This window comes from Pteropus alecto, unplaced genomic scaffold, assembly GCF_000325575.1.
Source record: "Pteropus alecto unplaced genomic scaffold, ASM32557v1 scaffold206, whole genome shotgun sequence".
Classification (NCBI taxonomy): domain Eukaryota; kingdom Metazoa; phylum Chordata; class Mammalia; order Chiroptera; family Pteropodidae; genus Pteropus; species Pteropus alecto.
The window spans coordinates 4,922,049-4,941,329 of NW_006438906.1; the positions used below are offsets into that span (position 1 = coordinate 4,922,049).

The 19,281-nt window shown below is 39.3% G+C and overlaps 1 protein-coding gene across 2 annotated transcripts in view; it reads left to right on the forward strand.

The window, feature by feature from the left end:
• The first annotated feature begins 1,629 nt into the window (after positions 1–1,629).
• FRMD3 (FERM domain containing 3) overlaps positions 1,630–19,281 on the forward strand; it is a 268,015-nt gene continuing 250,363 nt past the window's right edge. The window contains exons 1-2 of one of the 2 annotated variants that reach the window (XM_025049729.1): positions 1,630–1,738; positions 2,726–2,888. The gene's annotated coding sequence lies outside the window, so the exon portion shown is untranslated. The remainder of the gene's footprint in view (positions 1,739–2,725; positions 2,889–19,281) is intronic. The other variant, XM_025049730.1, reaches the window with a different exon arrangement.

The window sequence follows — 19,281 nt, forward strand, 5'->3', positions numbered from 1 at the left end:
TCTTAAACATCCCTCCATAACAGGCGGTGACAGGAGAAGACTGATGGAATTCAACCTTCCTCTACCTTTTTGTTATATTAGGACCCTCTACTAATATAGAGTGGATGAAGCCCCCTACTTTGGGGAGGGCCTTCTGCTTTACTGAGTCCACTGATTCGAATGCTAATCTCTTCTGGAAACAGCCCTCATAGACACGCCCAGAAATTATGTGTATGCAGCTATCTGAGCATCCTGTATCTCAGTCAAGGAGACACATAAAATTGACCATCACTACTCCCTCAGCCTAGTCCTTCCCGGTTCAATCCCATATACTCCATCACTGATTCTGCTACTCCTAGGCTCTGCCCGAATAACCTCTCTGGTTTCTTGTTACCTAGAGCAGGGGTTTCAAGCCTTTTCATGTAAAGACAGAGAGAGAAAAATTAAACATTTTTATTGTACCCAAGTGTTAACTGGAGGGATATAGGGGAGTATGTATGGCGCTTGGTGAAAAAAAAAAAAAACCTTTTGTATATAATTATAACAAGAAAATAAAAAGATATTTGGGAAGATATGAAATAATTTGCATAAAACTTCCAAATAATACCTCTTTAATTTATTTATTGAGGTATAACTTATATATGGTAAAGTGTACAGATAAATGGGACAAATTTTTACACATCCATTCATCCACGTAATCACCTGCCAGATAGAGATATGGAACATTCCAGCCCTCCAGAAGGCGCCCTTCTGCTCTGCTTCCAGCTCATAACGGATGAAATGCCATTCTGACCTCTATAATCATAGATCAATTTTATCCATTTTTGAATTGCATGTACCCAGAATCATGGAATATGTACTCTGTAACCGATTTCTTTCATTCAACATCACATCTATGTGCTTGAAGAGTAAACTGTATTGGCGGCCCATGCCTTTTCATTGGTGTGTAGTATTATGTTCGTGAACATACTGATTTATCCATTCTGCTATTGATAATCACATAGATTATTTCCAATTTTTGGCTACTAGAAATAAAAGTGCTATGAATATTCTTGAACATGATTTTTAGTGAACAGAGGATCTCATTTCTTTGGAATATACCCAGAGGGGTGACTGGATTGTTTAAACTTTCTACATTATTACTGCCTCTTGTTTGTTTCCTTACTTGTTTCGTCAGTTACTAAGAAAGACTGTTAAAATCACCAGCTTTGTGGATTTATTTCTCCTGGTGGTTCTGCCAGTTTTTGCTTTATATAATTTGATACTGTGATATTAACTCCATACAAATTTAAGATTTAAAAAATTTTCTATTGAAAAAATTTTTTATTATGAAAGCTTCCTCTTTATCTTTTATTTGCTATTTGAGATATTCATTATTCCTTTCTGTAGGCACCAGCATCAAATATCTAGTTTCCTTGATTATGTTGTATACTCATAAACTTAGAAAATCTTATTAGATAACATGTTAAATTTCTATATCAGTTAGAATTACATTTATCCGCATGTATCAGAAAATAACAGTGGATTAAATAAGTTGGAAGTTCATTTCTCGCTCATAGAAAAGAAATCTGGAAGTAGCAGTTTACGACTGGATGGTAGTTTCACATAATTGTCAGGGACTCAGGCTTTTGTCTCTCTGCTTCTCTACATTAGCACAGGCTTCTGGGCTGAAGATCACCTCACAGTGCAGTATGGCTGCTTGGACCTCCAGCCATCATGTCTGCATTCCAGGCAGCAGAGCAAAAGAAGAGAGAAGAGTGTAAGATCACTTTTATTTATATTCCATTGGTCAAAATTTAAATACATAGCCACATTTAACCTCAAAGGATCCTGTGAACTATAATCTTTATTTATGGCTGTATATATAATAACAGTTTTTGTTACTGTGTTATAGTTAGTTATAACTGTACCCTTTCTTGTTGGTATTTTTGGCCCTCAGGCCTTCTGTCCTGGGCCACTTGTCTTGCTGTTTTAAAGGAACCACCTCAGTCCTCCTGGTTGGGAGAGGTCTCTAATTTGTACAGAATGAGTCTGACCTGTGGTTGAGACTGCCCTATAGGTTTCCTGACTAACATCTCTTCTTCACCTGTGACAATGCTGCCCATTGGGGGGTCAGCAGGCCACCTGCTGCCCACACACAGTTTACAGCCAAAACATGGGAGGACCTGGGATGTTGCCAGTCCCTCCAAGAGGCTCCAAATGAGAAAAGTAGATATTCTTGGTGTTTCAATGTGATTAGAGTTCAAGAAACTCAAACATAAACAACATGAATTGAAATGCTTGTTTCTTGTTCCCAGGCAGCCTTTGTCTGTTAATATTTTACTATGATGTCTCCATTCATTTAACTCAATAATAGAAATCTTGATATAATCATGAAAGCTCATATTTACTACATGCCAGGCACCTTACTTGTACTATTGCCACATTTCACAGATCAGACAACTGATGCACAGAGAGGTTAAGTAACTTCTTGTCACACAGCTCATGGCAGAGTTCTGAGTTTATGTTTTAAGAGAACCACTGACCCTCCCTCATATTGCCTCTTGAGGGAAATTGGAAGAGTTACAGCACAATTTTGAAAGCGAGATGAAACTCACTTGAAATCTCCCAAGACACTTGTTTCAAGAAACAACTTTCTAGCATCCTCCCTAGTGTTCACTCCTTCATCCCCATCAAGGTTTAGAGTTAGGAAGAACAGCGAAGGAGGTACTTCCGTTTTCATCTCTTATCTTACTTTCCTTTTCAGTAGCTCGGCCACCTCCTCCTTCCACCCAGGATCTTGCTCTGGTTTCTAAGATGCTCCACTGAAATAATGCCACCGAGGTGTTAGCTGACAATCTTCAAGGCTGCCACACCCAAGGAGTGGGTATCTGATGGTGGAATTTCAAGCTTGGACAAGGCTGGTGTAGGTAGGATGTGTTTCTTCAGAAAGGAAAGTCCCTTCTTAAATCATCCCAGGTCCGATGTTCAACTTGCCTTTCTTTGTTTTTTTTTTTTTTTTTTTGATTTAAAATATCAATATTTTCGTTATTGTATGTAATAATGATAGAAGCTTCAAAGCTCCTGTGATACAAGTTATGGTATACACAAACAGCAGCCTGAATGTACAGTTTCTCACCAAGGTTTCAAGGAAGAAGCTTACTTCCTCTTGTCAAGAGCTCCATGCATCTCTTCCTCCATTCAAGTGGCCTCTAGCAGTGGGTTCCCTTAAGAGAAACCAAGTGTCCTAAGGCAGAGATTCTAGCCCATCAGATTCCCTAGAGGTCTTGTTCAAATGCAGATTGCTGGGTTTTGTATCCCCAGACCTGATTCAGCTGGTGTGGAGTCTGTGAGAATTTGTATTCCTAACCAGCTCCAGGTGATGCTGCTACTGCTGCTCCAGGGCCCTCATTTTGGACAACACTGCTTTATGGGTAACTGTTGTGGCTTCCTGTTGCTGGAGGGCCTCACCTGCTCTGAGCTTCTGGATGTGGCTGGGATCAGGGGTTGAGTCAGCTGTCCCTGTTGTCTCCAGCCATGCATGCATTCCAGGGAGACCAAGGAATACCCTGAGCATTGCCTGAATTTGTGGACATTCGACTTCACCTTTGTTCCTCCCTTTGTCAGAACAGAAGGGAGGAAAAGGTGCCAGGATGAGACTTTTTAGGTGTCTTTTTTAACATCTTGCTACTTGGCTTAAGTTACTGAGATTGGATGATTACCTAGCTGGCCCAAAACGTTCCTTCTTGTTTATCCATCATCAGTACCATGGTCTGGAGTGATGAAAATGTTGGCTCTCATGTTTTATACAACAATGTCAGGTTAGTAACTTACTATGATCTTGGGATGGTTTTCCAGAAGCTCATAGAGAATAGCATATCTTTGCTGTTTTGCTACATCTAAAAAAAATCACACAAAGTAGGATATGTTGGTTGTAAAAAAAATTCAAGTGGTATGGGGCTTGTGTAAAGCTCAAAATGAAAGTCTTCCTTTTCTCTTCTCCCCAAGATGTTCTGAGTTACAGATCTTAGCTGTTTCTTTTTGAGCACATATTCAGGGCTGATACCTGACTGTTGTCCAGCATAGACTGTACCAGTTACTAAAACACTGAACTGCTTCTGTAAGCATTGGAAAACAATCTCTTCCTGAGTTCTCACTCATTCCATCCCCCACCCTGCCCTCTGCATTCCGGTTTCACACTGCAGGGTACATGTTTAAGTTAGACTTCTTTGTGAACTCAAGTCAAAGCAAGATGGAAGGGTGGCTGAGAGCCCACAGTATCCACAGGCAGTTAGAGAACAGATGGAGGGGCAGAGGAAACAGGCTTTGGGGGACAGGAAGCACTGGACAATTCAGGCAGGGCTCAGAGAAAATGGATACCACCCTTGTCAGTCTTGTCTGTCTGCTCAAGCATGACTTTCTCCAATTCTGAGGACACAGTGTCTGACTGACCTAGGTTGGGCAGGTTTCTGGTTTAAGAAACCAGGTGGGTGGAGATGCTATTTACTGAGAGATGGAAGAGCAGAGAAGGAAGGTGATCATGGGGAAGGTCAAGAGCTCCAATTTGAACAGATGCTGTGTAGTCCCCAGTCATCAGGTAGAAGAAGAGTAATATCAAAGGTGACCAAGGAAGTGTAGCCAAAGAGATAGGAGAAACAGAGAAAGCTTCATGGGAGCCTTCAACCTTCTAATGCTACTGAGAACAATAAGCTGATTGAAGTGTGTTCAGTGGATTTGATAAGCCATTTAAATTGTTTGAGCAAAATGGTAAAAATTTACTTTCTCTTTAGGAAAAAATATAATAGAAATGTACCCAATACCAAGGGAAAATTGAAGAAGAAAAAAAAGCTTTGTATTTTAAAATTGCTGATAGTATTGATAGAAAGGACTACTCCTTTCTCTGGTGGCAGGGAGGGGACATGGCTGGTTGTGTTTAGGGGAGCTAAGTTTTAGCAGGGTGATGTAGGGTTAAGTTCTTAACATTGAGGTTTTCCAAAGTGAAATTTAGCCAGCATGTTTTTGTTTGTTTGTTTGTTTGTTTGTTTGTTTTTTGGAGAAGAGAATCTGAGCAAACTAAATTTTTACAAGGAGAAGTTTGTATGCAGAAAAGGCAGTAGAAGTAGGAAACTATAGTTTCACTAAAATGAGTTCTCCAAAATAGAGGAGATTTGAAAGTCATAGAATTATTTTGGATGGAAAATAATTACTTTTCACTCTGGAAATGAGGCCTAAGTCATGGCCAGTGAGGATTCTAAACATCCACTGAAAAGGACTTAATGTTTAGTGGAATAATTTCAATTTTTAAATTATATTGCTTTATTATGAGTGAAATATGTTCCATGTTCAAAACTTTTGTGGTCAAAGAGGCTACAGGCATATCTACCTCAATTGCAATCGCTCTTACAATTTGATGTTGATTTCTGGATCTGTTTGAGACATTTTCTCAGTTGCTTCACCAATTATACCTGATCTCAGTTCTAGGTCACAAAAGACACTTAAGCTTGAGAACTGACTCACTGACACTATAAAATAATGTTTGGAATCTCTCCAAATGCTACCAAGTCCAGGGCCTTGAAATTAAAATGAAGCATCTCTCCAATATTTCATTCTATGGTTTAATTCACATTAAGCTTATTATCAAGGATATGTAATATGAAAGTTTTGCTGGCTTTTTGTTTGTTTAGGTTAACAGATTTCACTCTGGAGAGTTTCGTACCTCATCTAAGGTTGTAATTAGAGTATACTGTCATATATGAAAGTTGGTGATTTGGGGACGTTCCAGTATAAAAGAGTTAACACTTTTTCCTATCCCAAATTGTAAATAAAAAGACAACTCTTTATTAAAACATCCAAGCCTAAACAAATGCTAAGTTCCCTAATAAAGCAAGTTTAAGAAAAATAAACTCTGATATCACTTTAACCGAATTTAAGAATTAGGTTTCTTGAAGATCCCTCTTTTCACTAAACCTGAAATGCTTCCAGTCTCAACATTTTCTGCTCTGGGTCTTATCTCAAGACTTGATTACGATATTGTTTTTTATTCTTATGACAGTTTTGTTGAGATATAATTCTCATTCCATACAATTAAAAGTGTACAATTTAATGATTTTTAGTATATTCACAGAGTTGTGCAACCAGCACTAAAATTAAGTTTAGAACATTTTCATCACCTCAAAATGAAGTCTTTTACCCATTAGCAGTCCTCCCCAATTCTCTCCAACCAAGGTCCATTCTGGACCTTTCATATAAATGGATTCATACAATATGTGGCCTTTTGTGATCAATGCCTTCACTTAATATTTCAAGTTTCATCCATGTTATAGTATGTATCAGCACTTCATTACTTTTTATTGCCAAATAATATTTCATTGTCTGGATATACCATATTTTACTTATCAGTTCATCAGTTATTTTTTATTGCCAAATAATATTTCGTTGTCTGGATATACCATATTTTACTCATCAGTTCATCAGTTAATATACATTTGGGTTGTTTCCACTTTTTGGCTATTTTGAATAATGCTTCTATGAATATTGTGTACAAGTTTTTGCGTGGATATTTGTCTTAATTTTTGTTGGGTATATATCTAGGAATGGAATTGCTGAATAATATGATTACTGCATATTTAATCTTATGAAGAACTGTGGCACTGTTTTCCAAAGTGGATGCATCATTTTACATTCCCACTAGCAGGGTATGAGAGTTCCAGTTACTCCACATCTTCACCAACACCTGTTATTATCTGTCTGTTTGATTATAGCCATCATAGTGGGTGTGAAGTTGCATATATACCATTGTGGTTATCAGTTACATTTCCCTAATGGGGTTAATGATTTTGAGTGTCTTTTCATGTGCTTATTGGCCAGTTGTATGTCTTTGGAGAACTGTTTTTCAGTTCTTTGCCAGTTTTTAAATTGGGTTATTTGTTTTTTATTATAGAGTTGTAAGAATTCTTTATACATTCGGTATATAATTCTCTTATCAGATATATAATATTCAAATATTTTCTCATATTCTATGGGTTGTCTTTTCACATTTTTGATGGCATCCATTGAAGCATAAATTTTTTAAATTTTGGTCATGTATAATTTATCTATTTTTTCCATTGCTGCATATGCATTTGGAATCTTATCTAACAAGGTCATGTCTAACCCAACGTCACAAAGGTTTACACCTATGTTTTCTTATAAGAGGTTTATAGTTTTAGCCTTTGCATTTAGGTCTATGATCCATTTGGAGTTTTTGTGTACGATGTGAATGTGAATAATAGGTACAAGTTCATTCTTTTATAATGTAGGTATCCAATTGTCCCAGCACAGTTTATTAAAAAGACCATTTTTTCCTCATTGAATTGTCTTGATATTCTGTTGAAAATCAATTGAACATAAATGTGAATGCTGATGTGTGGACTCCAATTCTATTCGATTGACCTATGTCATCCTTTTGTCTTAATTATTGTTGCTTTGTAGTAAGTTTTGGAATTTGAATTTGTGAGTCTTCTACCTTTGCTCTTTTTCAAGATGATTTTGGCTATTCTGGGTATTTTTTATTTCCATATAAATTTTAGGTTAAGTGATTCAATTCTTAAAAAAACAGCCGGTTGGGATCTTGATGAGTATTGCACTAAATCTGTAGATTAATTTGAACATTGCCAATTTAACAATGTTCTTCCTATCCATTGACATGGGATGGGATGTCTTTCTATTCACTTAGGTCTTTAATTTTTTCCAACAATGTTTTGTACTTTTCAGAGTTTGTATTCCTTTAAAAGATTATTTCTAAGTATTATTTTGTTACTATTGTAAATGGAATTATTTTATTAAATTTTCACATTGTTCATTGCTAATGTATGGAAATACAACTGATTTTTATATATTGTTTTTGTGTCCTGCAACCTTTCTGAACTTGTTTATTAGTTCTAATAGGTTTTCAGTGGATTCATCAGGATTTTCTGTATATAAAATTGTGTCAAAAGAGAGATAGTTTTATTTGCTTCTTTCTAATCTGGATGCTTTTTATTTTTTTCTCGCCTAATTGCCTTGTCTATAATCTCCTATACAATTTGAATAGAAATGGTGAGAATGGACAACATTGTCTTGTTCTTGATTTTACATAGAGAGCATACAGTCTTTTACCACTAAATATGATGTTAGTTGTGAGTTTTTCAGATACATTTTTATCAGATAGAGGAAGTTTCCTTTTATAGTCCAAGTTTGCCAAGTGTTTTTATCATGATAAGGTGTTAGAGTTTGTCAAATGTTTTTTCTACATATACTGAGATTTTCATGTGGTATTGTCCTTTATTCTATTGATATGATATATCTCATTAATTGATTTTTGGCTGTTAAAACAACTTTGCATTCCTGGGATAAATTCTACTTGGTCATGGTGATTAATCCTTTATAAATGTTACTGGATTTGGTTTGCTAATATTTTGTTCTGGATTTTTGTGTCTATATTTGTAAGAAATATTGGACTTTAATTTTCCTGTAATGTCTTTGGGTTTGGAATCTGGCCACATAGAATGAATTGGAAAGTCTTTTCTCCTCTTTTATTTTTTTGGAAGAGTTTGTGAAGAACTGGCACTTTTTTCTTTAAACACTTGAAAGAATTCATGAGTGAAGCCTTTTGGGACTGGGCTTTTCCTTGTGGAAAGTTTTAATGTTACTGCTTAATATTAATTATTATAAGTTTATTCAGATTTTCTATTTTTTTCTTGAGTCATTTTTGATAGTTTGTATCTTTTTAGGAATTTATTTTATCTACATTATCTAAATGTGTTGGCATACAGTTTATTTGTTTGTTAACCAAGTGTATCCCCACCCTTTATCTAGGAACTGTCCACCCCCATTCTCTGTGGTTACAGTGGCAGTTCCCTAGCTACATTTGTGAACGAGGCTGCCTTGCTACTCTTGATGGGCTCATGTAACCAGTTGGGAGTTGAAAAGCTATTTTCCCTGCAGTCTAGTAACATAGACTAGTAACATGTGAGCTCAGAAGCTCTTGGCAGCCACATTTGCCATCCTGTTGCCTGAAAAACAGAGAAAACCATTCTGTGGTGAGAGGCATTGATGAGGGTGACTGGGGGAGCAAATATGGGAGACAGATACATGATTAGAATTAAAGCCCTGGTTTTAGTTCATATTATTGAAATTGGGTAGCATCCCTACCAGCGATTCCCCACTCTCATGGACTTTGTTTTACATCTTTTGGGAAGACATCTTTCAAATATAACTAATGGAGTCTTGACTAGTAGAGAACCTGGCCCTGGAAAGTGAGCATTATAACTGGAGGCAGGCAAGGCTGCATTCTATGTTTTCAAGGTGGAGTCACAGTCAGTGATAAGCTTTAGTCCCAGGGGCCTGGATGAAAGTAGACAGAGAATGACAGAACAAGGATATAACTCAGCCAGGTATGTCCTTCCTATTAGTAGCTAGTGAACTGAGGCTACTTAAGGTAAAAAAATCATACATCTGGGTGAATAATAATAGCTACATTCTCTGTTATACTCCATTTCTAAAATAAAGATTGAGATTCTGATTGGGAAGATGTAAGATCTGGCAATTAGAGGTCTTGGAAGACCTAGGTTCCCCCGAAGCACCCTCTTCTAGGTCCTGCATTGGACCAAAGGATGTAGCATTTAGGACCAGGATACAGCCTGAGGTACAGGGACAGGATCCCAATGTTGTTTTAGAGGAATGTCACCTTGCTACCTTATCCCACATTCCAATTTTCCACATATGGCTCAAGATATAAACATAATAAATGTAAATAGGATGGACAGATTTCTCATTTTTTCTAAGAAAAGCAACTGTATGGACATGACCCTGTTCCTGGAGTATCATTCAAACCTACGGCTTTAGAAGTAGTGAAAATATTTGGGTCATAGAGTATTGTCAAATGGAATTCCTCCCAAATGGAACTTACTAATAATCTATGAAACACCAATAATTTCACGTACCTTACTGTATCTAACAAAAAAGAGTAAGATACGTATTTTGGGAGAGTGATCAATTGAAGGTTTTTGTTGTTGTTGTTATCTTGTTTTTTCTCCACCATTGTATATGGGGTAGGGGTGAGTTCTGTTTATCATTTTACCACCAGTCGCAAAAACAGAAAGTGCCATATCTGGACCAGATTGGGATCGCACTAAAGAAATAATGGATACTAACGAAAGATCCTGAGTGAAAAAGAGTTGGCTCTGTGAAAACTCCTCTCAGTGTAGCCTCTGGATGTGACTTTGCAATGGGGAGAAGATAGTCATGATTATGTTATGCAAGGCAATTTTGGAATTTTATATTTTAAATGTAAGAGAGTGTGCATGTGTTAGGTGGAAAGGGGAAGGAATGTAACTGATACCTACTGGAATGACAGCTCTGCTATTTTTGAGAATGGCTTCTCCCTTTTATCCACATGTTTACAGAAGTGGGACTCTCAGTAGCTATGGTTGAAATTATAACATAGCCCTTTAGCACTTTTGATTGGTTCAGAGATGGCCATCTGACCCAAATGTGGCCAAAATTCCTTTCTTAGGCCCTTTTGTTATTTCATCAGTTCAGTAATGGCCGTCTGACCCAAGCCAGGAATATCTCGAGTGTTGAAGGAAGGAGGGAGGGAAAGAAAAAGAAGAGAGGGAGGGAGTGAGAGAGAGAGAGAGAGAGAATACTAGACCATTATTTTTCACCACACAGACTGAGGAGGAGAGGAAGGAAGAGAGAGGGATGAGAGCGGAGTCGAAGTGAGAGGCAGACCGTGTTCAGCTCCCTGCTTCCAGCTTGCTTCTGGGCCCCGGTGTCTCATGGGTTCTGTGATCTAGTCCTTATATCAGATCTCCCTTTTGCTTTAGCTAATTTTAGTAGGTTTCTGCTACTTACAACCAAAAGAATGTTAACCAGTGTAGTCTGTTAAAGAGACTAACATCCTATTGCTCCATTTATGGTAATACATTTAATATAATGATTTGTTATGCACGCAAAAACATAGCAATTATCTTTCTTAGCCTATCAGCTCCTTAAGTGAGAGAACTATAATTTCTCCTCCTCTTCTTTCTTCTTTTTTGCATCCTCCTCCTTTTTTGTGCTCTTGGAGCCTAGCACAGTCCTAACATCAATAGATACTAATATAATATTTAATGACCCAAACTGAACATAAATAGAAAGAAAAGTAAGAAATGCCCCCTAAGTCCCAACACTAAGTGAGTAAAACCATTTTTACTTCTCCCTGGACCCAGATTTGTCCACATTCTTTCATCATTTTTATTTAAGTGTAATCCCAGGACATACCCAGTTTTGTAATCTATTTTTTCCCAGTAACAGTGTATTATAAATATGTTGCCATGATGTTCACAGCCTTCCAAAATTGCTATTATTATTGCTTCAATAATGGGAAGGATAAATTTAGAAAGTATTTATACTGAATATTTCATAAGGCAAACAGAAATTGAAAGTGCTTTCATCGGAGTCAACAAGGCAAATCTGCTCCTCTCTTTCTTCATTGTCTTCCCTTGCAAAACCACATCCTGTTCAAATCCAACTCTTCTTGTACACCACCCCTGCTCCTGTGCTTCTGCATGTGGCTGGAAAACCCCCCACCACCACCCTGACCATCTCACTTCCAATTCCTGATCACTAACCCCAAGAGGGCCCTTGATGCCATGCAGCAATCCTTCCATATTTCCTGAATCTATGCACTCTCTCATTTTCCTAGGTGCTTAGATCAGTCTTCCACCTCCAGCCTCTAACATTGTCTCCCCCAGGCTCCATCTGAGCTGATGACATTGTACTTTCTTTCACCGAGAAATAAGAGACAATCGGAAGAAAATCTATGAGACCCCACAACCACATCTCCTTGTCTACCTCCATTTTTTTCTAACATAGTCTGCCTTTCCTCCTGTTCCTGGGAAAGATCTCAACATTCTCCTCTTTAAGCCCAGGTCTTTCTTGGCACTGAGTCTGTCCTCTCTCAGCAGCTCAAGGATTTTGCTCCAGCCGTTCCTTGCCATCTCCACCACTCCTCTCTCTTCTTCTTTACTGGACTCTTCTTATTAGACTTATGAATGCACCTTTCCTTTGTCGATGTAAGGAATGTCCAAACCTGTAGAGAATTTTTATGACTTTATTTGAGCCAATCTGACGACATATGCCAGGAAGCTAAATTTTAATGGAGATTTGCAGTTTTATAGCTCCTTTTTATATGTTAGAATCAAAGGAGACATAAGGAGGATTACATTAAATCCATTTTTGGTAGATTAAGGGGTGGGAGAAAGCATAGCGGGGAAATCTCTAGGATTGGATAAAAGGCAAGATGGAGAAACACATACTTCTTTTACACTGGTGGATACAGGATAGTTAATAATTAACATTCACAGCACATAGAGATGGTATGTGGAGAACAAGGGAACAATGAGGGGTTCTATGGTCTTGTGCTTTAGTGGTCTTGTGCTCTGGTGTTGGTGGTTGTGCCTTTGGAAGGTAGGAAAAGAAAATTACTCTGACATTTCAAAGGTATGTTATCGTTGATGCATAAGAGCAATGGACAGAGCTCACCTGAGGCAAAGATTGACCTTTGCTAAGGAAGCTACAGGCCTGAGACATGACTACCTGCTATGGCTTGCCCAGTTAGGAATTTGTGATAAGACCATCCTGTACGGTTACTTTTGGTCTCTGAGTTTGTCAGTCCTGCCGTGTGGCATCACTGAGCTTGTCAGGTTTATTGCATAGCCCTGGGGCCTTTTGCTCACAACTTCTTTCCTTACACACATACATGCACAAACACCGCAAACACTTCTCATGACCCACTTCACCCTTCACCTACTGCTCCATTTCTTACCTTTTTTTGAGCAAAATTCCTTGAGTCTGGCGGTTTTCAAAGTGTACTTTGAGATGCAGCATCGGTATCACCTGGGATCTTGTTAGAAATATAAATTCTCAAGCTTCACCCCAAGTCTACTCAATCAGATATTCTGAGAGTGGGGCCCAGCAATCTGTGCTTTAACAAGCCTTTCAGGTGTTTCTGAGGCACGCTAAAAGTTGAGAACCACTCTTTAGCATATAATTGCTGACTCCAATTTCTCTCTTTTCATTCTCACTGAAACACATTTCAACCAGGCTTTAGATCCCTGCATTCCACAGAAACTGCTCAGTCAAGGTCAAGAATGACCTTCTTTGGTGGGGGCCACATTTCTCATTGACAGATAAGCAAGACAAGGCTAGAGTGGACCCCGTGGTACTGGAGTTGAGTCAGAGACAGCAGTATGAACTTAGGTTTAGCTTAATATAAGTGTATGTACATATAGATAGATAGATGTATGGATAGCTAGAGAAGGAATAATAATTATAGATATGTGTGTATTTGTGCACGAGCATATACATACATACATTACCTAGCTTTATATGCTGAGAGGACCTAGGAGCAACGATATCCCAGTAGCAATGAACACACTCATGGCCTAGACAGTAATATCATCCTCTAAGAAAAAGAACTAGGATCCTTTTAAAGAAATGGCTGATTTTAGGACTGGGATCAGGAAAATACAAGATGATCTAGAGCCAGAAAGTAACAAATTGCTAAAAAAAAGTTTTATAGTCCAGGATGCCATCGGCCCTGTTTTTATTTTTATCCCATTGGCTAATGTTTCTAATCTCCTTTGCTGATTCCTTCTCATCTCTCTGATCCCTAAACATTGGAGTATCCCAGGGCTCAGTCCTTGAACTTTTTCTCTTTTCTATCTTCAAATTGTTCCCTGGTGATCTCATCCAGTTTTGTGGCTTGAAATACTATCTACAGGTTCCCAAATTTCTATCTTAGCTAGACCTCTCCCCTGACCTTAGAATTGTGTATATAGTCATGAGCCACTTAAGGATGGGATACATTCTGAGAAATGCCTCATTAGGCGATTGCATCATTTTGCAAAATCATGGAGTACACAAACCTAGGTGGTATAGCCTACTATACACCTAGGCTATGTTGTATAGCCTATACAATAGGCTCTGTAGGAGAGGAAACATAATTTCTCCCCTACCTTTTTAGGCTTTTGGCAGAGATAATCTTGAAATAAAAGACAGATTAGCAAGGGAAAAACAAACAAAAATTTAATAACGTGTGTACCTCCTGTATTCATGGGAAAGAATACAGGAGTAACTTGTCAAAATGGCTGAGACCACCACCTTAAATACCATCTTCAGTTGAAAACAAAAGGTGTTGGGGACCAAGGGGGTCAGTTTTGGGAAGTTACCAGGAAAAGCACAGTGAACAAAGGCAAGGTTGCCATGCAGATTTGTGCCCTGCGTTGTTGAGTTTCTAGAGCTGAGGTCATCCCTTCTTCCCCGGACAGCGAAAGAGACACCCTTACAAATGGAGATTTCCCTTACATATGTAAATATTTTTATTTGAACGTGTCTCCCCTCCTCTGTGGCTAGATGGGAGGCTCCCAGAGGGAAAGGAGGAGTCCTGATCTGGGGGTGGACTAGCCCACCCCTGAAATCAGCTTCCTTATACTTCACCTCTGGAGAAGCATCTTCCTCTAGCTCTTGTCTACCTCAAGCTCTTGTCTTGCTCAGAGTCCTATTCTGAAACTATAGCATGTGTTTTCAGTAATCCAAAGTGACACTAAAATCAATAGAAAATCTCCACCTTTAGGTACTTTTGTATAGCTCCCAATGACCTGGTCGGTGGGGGCACAGTGAGTACTTGAAGCAACAGGAGCAGGCTTTGTTGGCGATGGACAGTGGTCTCTGCCCTTTCCTACCATTTCAAAAATAGCATCAGCAGTTTCTGGAATATTTCAGTGGAATAATGGAGTAAGGAAGGCAACTGGAACATTCATGTATGCAATAAAATCTCATTATTATTATTCCTGGGAAATGGGCTCTCTGGATTAAGAGTTCACACAGTGTTTACAGGGGGAAAAATTAAGTTAAATATTCCTGGCATCAACAACCTGACTGCCAGCCAGCTCCAACTGAGCAGCCAAAAAGCCTTAAATAGAACATGTTTCCAGCATCTGCTGCCTCTGCCTCCTGAGGTGATTTTCCTACGCTGGCTCGCTCGGTGCCCCATAGTTGGCCAGCCTGTCCCACCTTATGGCCTCTCGGTGTTAAAAAGCAAATAACCAGCTCCGCATGTTTCCTGAGCTACGCCTAGTACAGGTCCCCGCACTTCCCTTTTGATGAACTAAGTAGAAGTTTTTAAAGAAATAGGTGTATTTTGTGCCAGTAGTCCGAGCTATCTGGTGACTGAAGTGATGGCTGTGAGTGTGGAGAATGGGTGTATTTCTCTCTCTACAAAAGATCCAACATCTGGCAGTTCAACATAGTCCAGAGCACAGGAAGCTTTGGATAACTGGGGCAGATGGAAGATGTGCTTCCCCTGAAATGTGGGGTAAAGGACTCAGTTTTCAGCTGTGCTTTAGTGAGGATGACCAGAGGCCTTTGTGTTCATATGCTGCTATCGGGTGGGTTTTTATATTAAGTCGTTAGGTTTTAGATAGTCTGTAATAAGAGACTTCATAGTCATGCAAATGTACAAACCTCAGGAGAGAGTGAGACAGCTGGCCCTGACCTTGGTGACTTTCCTGGGACAGTTCAGAGCTTGGCATTTACTAGGGAGTTAGAGAATTCCTCCCTCCCTCTTTACCTTTCTTCCTATTTACATGGAGTAGAATTGGAAAGGAATATTTAGGCAGTGAGTGGAGATAGTTGGAGGTTCACACAGCAGTGGGGATTACTTTTTAAAAATTGAAATCAGTTAACAAATCTTTGATTATGGCGTCTACTTCTGATATGGCCACTGTACTTTCAGATGCTTGAGGACTGACTCAGACAGACACTCAGCCCCAAGACCCCTGGAGGGGCACATGGGACTGAGAACTGAGTATTCCTTCCCACAGACAACAGCCTTTAAATATTTTTACAACAAATTTTACACCGGTAAAGACTAAGGAAGGGCCCATGGTGATGAAGTTCCATCAGAGGTGGCACTGCAAGATAGGAATACCGTCAGGACACGAATTTTAAATAAACATGTTAGAATGTATACAAACAAACGTTATTGTTTGAATATTTTTAGTCCAATAAAATAATCTGATGATAGTGTCCTGAAAACCCTCAAGCGCTGAGTGGCTGGATAATATTTGAGATATTGATTAGTCCCCTAGCCCCATGCCCTATCATTTTTTTTTTTTTTCCCTCTCTTTAGAGAAAAGCAGAGAAAAGAAGACATCTTCCTGGCTTTGCATTTCAAAAGCCCATGCCCTCTGTGACTAGGAGAGGACTGGGGCATAGCTACAAAGCTGTGAAGCAGGAGAGGTTCAGAAGGTCAGTGAAGCAGGAGGGAGGGGGTTTCCCTCTGGGACCAGCAAGTGGGGCCTGGTGGGCTTGGCACAAGCACCCGGGAGCCAACTGGGAACCACGCCAGGGCTCATCCTTGAATGGGCATCATCCATCATCTGAGCCCTGGCGAGGATGACTGGGCTTTTTGTGGGGGTCTATGAAGCGTCACTTCCACAGCCACCGGCATTTTACTCAGAAGGTTTGCAGCAGGATTGTCGTGTTGTGAGGACAGTTCTCCCACCCTTCTTTCTCTCATTCACCTGTAAATCCAAGAGAAGTAGCTTAGCATGGGGTCCTAGACACCCAGCTGTTGAGAATGTGGTGAAGGGGAAGTCTCCAAAACCTTACTGGGAAGTGTAGGGGTAGGGGTTTGGGAGGAAGCAGCTTGGGAGCCCCTGAGCTGGGACAGTGGTTAACACAGCCTAGTTACACAGTAAAAGGCCCAGGCTGGATGCAAGAGGGCCTGGCTTTTAATACAGCTCTGCTTCTAAGTCACCGTGTAATTTGGGGAACAATACTGCTTTTCTTTGGGTCTCAGTTTCCACATTGCGTTCATTTGTTCACTCTTTCATTCAATTATTTTTTCACTTAACGATTTTTTACTTCCTCTTCACCTCTACTCTTACTCAATAAACAGTTATTAACTACCATTTATAGGCTAACCCCTCCTGGGCACTGGATATACAAAGAGACACGGGTTCTGTCCTCAAGGAACTTCCAGCCCAGAGCTCCAAAATGAGGGGGTCTAAATGATTGGTCTTTTAAGTTTCTGCCAATTCCGACATTGTGTAATTCTATTATTATTGCAAGTTTTCCATTGATCTTGCCCCACACCCCCAATGGTAGAATATTTCTTTTGCAGAGCTTGTGGCTCAATGATAGCAAATTCTTGCCTTGTGGGATTGGTTTCAATATTTGGAATGGCTAAAGGTCATTTGAGCCAAGTGTGGTGGAAAAGACAGCTAAGGCATAGAAAATAACCGAGTTCCAGGTGGCCTGGCAGTCTAATGCCCCTGTATTTATTTCTAGTTGAAGTCATCTTGGAAGGCAGCTATGCTCACACTATTTGACCAACGCCACTGGTTGGCGTCATCTTGACACAGCTTTTGAGTGTGCTATGGTGGTCTGCCCGGGGATACAGTTTTTGTTAAGCTTTCAGATCATCTTGTGGAGCACAGATTCCTGATGCCAGAGTGAGAGCCTCCCAACTGCTTGTGGGCAGCCTCTATCAGTGAGGTCACTGTGGTGGCCTGCTTTGTCATCAGCTTCTCATGTTTCTGCTTTTGCCACAGTTAGTGCTATTTCATCTCCCCTCTCTCCCAGCTTCCTTCAAAGATTGACAACAAATTCAAGTAGTAAAGGATGACACATCTAAGAACATACTCATCTAAATGCTAATTACATGCCCATTGTCATCTTAGTGTAGAGGTATTCTTCTATCTCTTGGGTGAAGAAGCCTGTGAATTGAAGAAGCCATCGTCATTCCATTTCTACTAATTATCTAGTCAGCTTGTTCTGTGAGTGTGCCCTGACATATCTCACACCTTCTGTGGGCCAGGAGTACTTGATCCACTCATTTACTCCTTTATTCCCCAAATAAATAATAGTTACCTGGTACCAAGCAATGTAGCTAGGTAGGGATGATGCACAAGACATGATCCCTTCCTTGTGAAGCTTACAATATTGAAGAAGGGATGGGCACATATACATTCAATTGTGATATCACATAGTAAGTGCAGATAGAGGAGTACATAAGAGAGAGAGAGAGAGACAGAGAGAGAGAGAGGAAGCACAGAGGGAAAGAACAGACTGGATTCTTTGTGGTAGATGATATTCTTGTTTGCAAATACACACTACTCTTCTCAAGGATACTTCTCTACCCTACTAACATCAGACTTGGCCATGGGATTTGCTTTGGCCAGTTAAATGAGGCATGTCATTTTGAGTCAGAAGCTTTAAAAGCTCGCATATAGTCTGCTATGTTTTTTTCTTTTGCCCTTTGCCATGATGGCCAGCAAATATTCCAGGCTGTTCTATCAGCTTGTGTCCTGTAGTGGAGCTGAAGTGATGCAGAGTAAGCAAGAAATAAATTATTGTTTAAAGCCATTGAGATTTTAGGGTCATTTATTACCGTAGCATAACCTAGTGAATTCCGGCTGGTACACTTTTATTTGTCTTTGTTCCTTAGTGTGTGGTGCATAGTAGGTACTCCATAAATGTTTGTCGAATGAGCGAAGAGCTGAAGGGATTAGATAAGCGTGGATGAATGAGGAGAGGAGTTTCAGTGGGGTCTGGAAAGCCTTACATAAAGAAGTTCGGCAGGAGCCTGGTTATGATGGGTGTTATACACTCGACAGGAAAGGCTTACAGTGATTTTTGTCTTCCTTCATATCTTCTGTTTGCTTGCTATGTCATAAACAAGCTTTGGAAGCTGACTCTACTGCTTAGCCAGAAAAGAAATGATATTAAAAGGATATTGTATTGCTCACAAAATCATTGGGGAGGACGGAGTAGGCTAGAGAAGCAGACTTGGGGCTAAGTTTCCAGCAATAATACCACAGAACTCTCAGAGAAGGCAGTGTTTCCCAACTCAATTTGTAAAGGTAAAAATAAATGGCTGTAACAAAGAAGCTCAAAATCCAGTGGTTTAAAGAGTATAGAACTGTTCTTTTGTCTAACAGTTTCAAGGCAAACAATCTAGGTCTTTACAATTCAATGACTTTCAATAGTTAAATACATAACTTATTTTAGATATCAAATTTTATACTTGAAAAGGCTATTTTCAAATCCTATGGAAATTATGATAATAGTGATAGATTTTAAACGATAGAGTAAACCACATGAAATTGCAAGTATGAGGCATTCTTGACCTGAAAAAATGGCAATTTCATACAGTTCAACCTAATACAATCATACTTTAATAAAGTATTTCAAAATAAAGTCAAAGCATATTATTTCAGCACATATTGTTGTCCACATAGTGATCTTAACAAT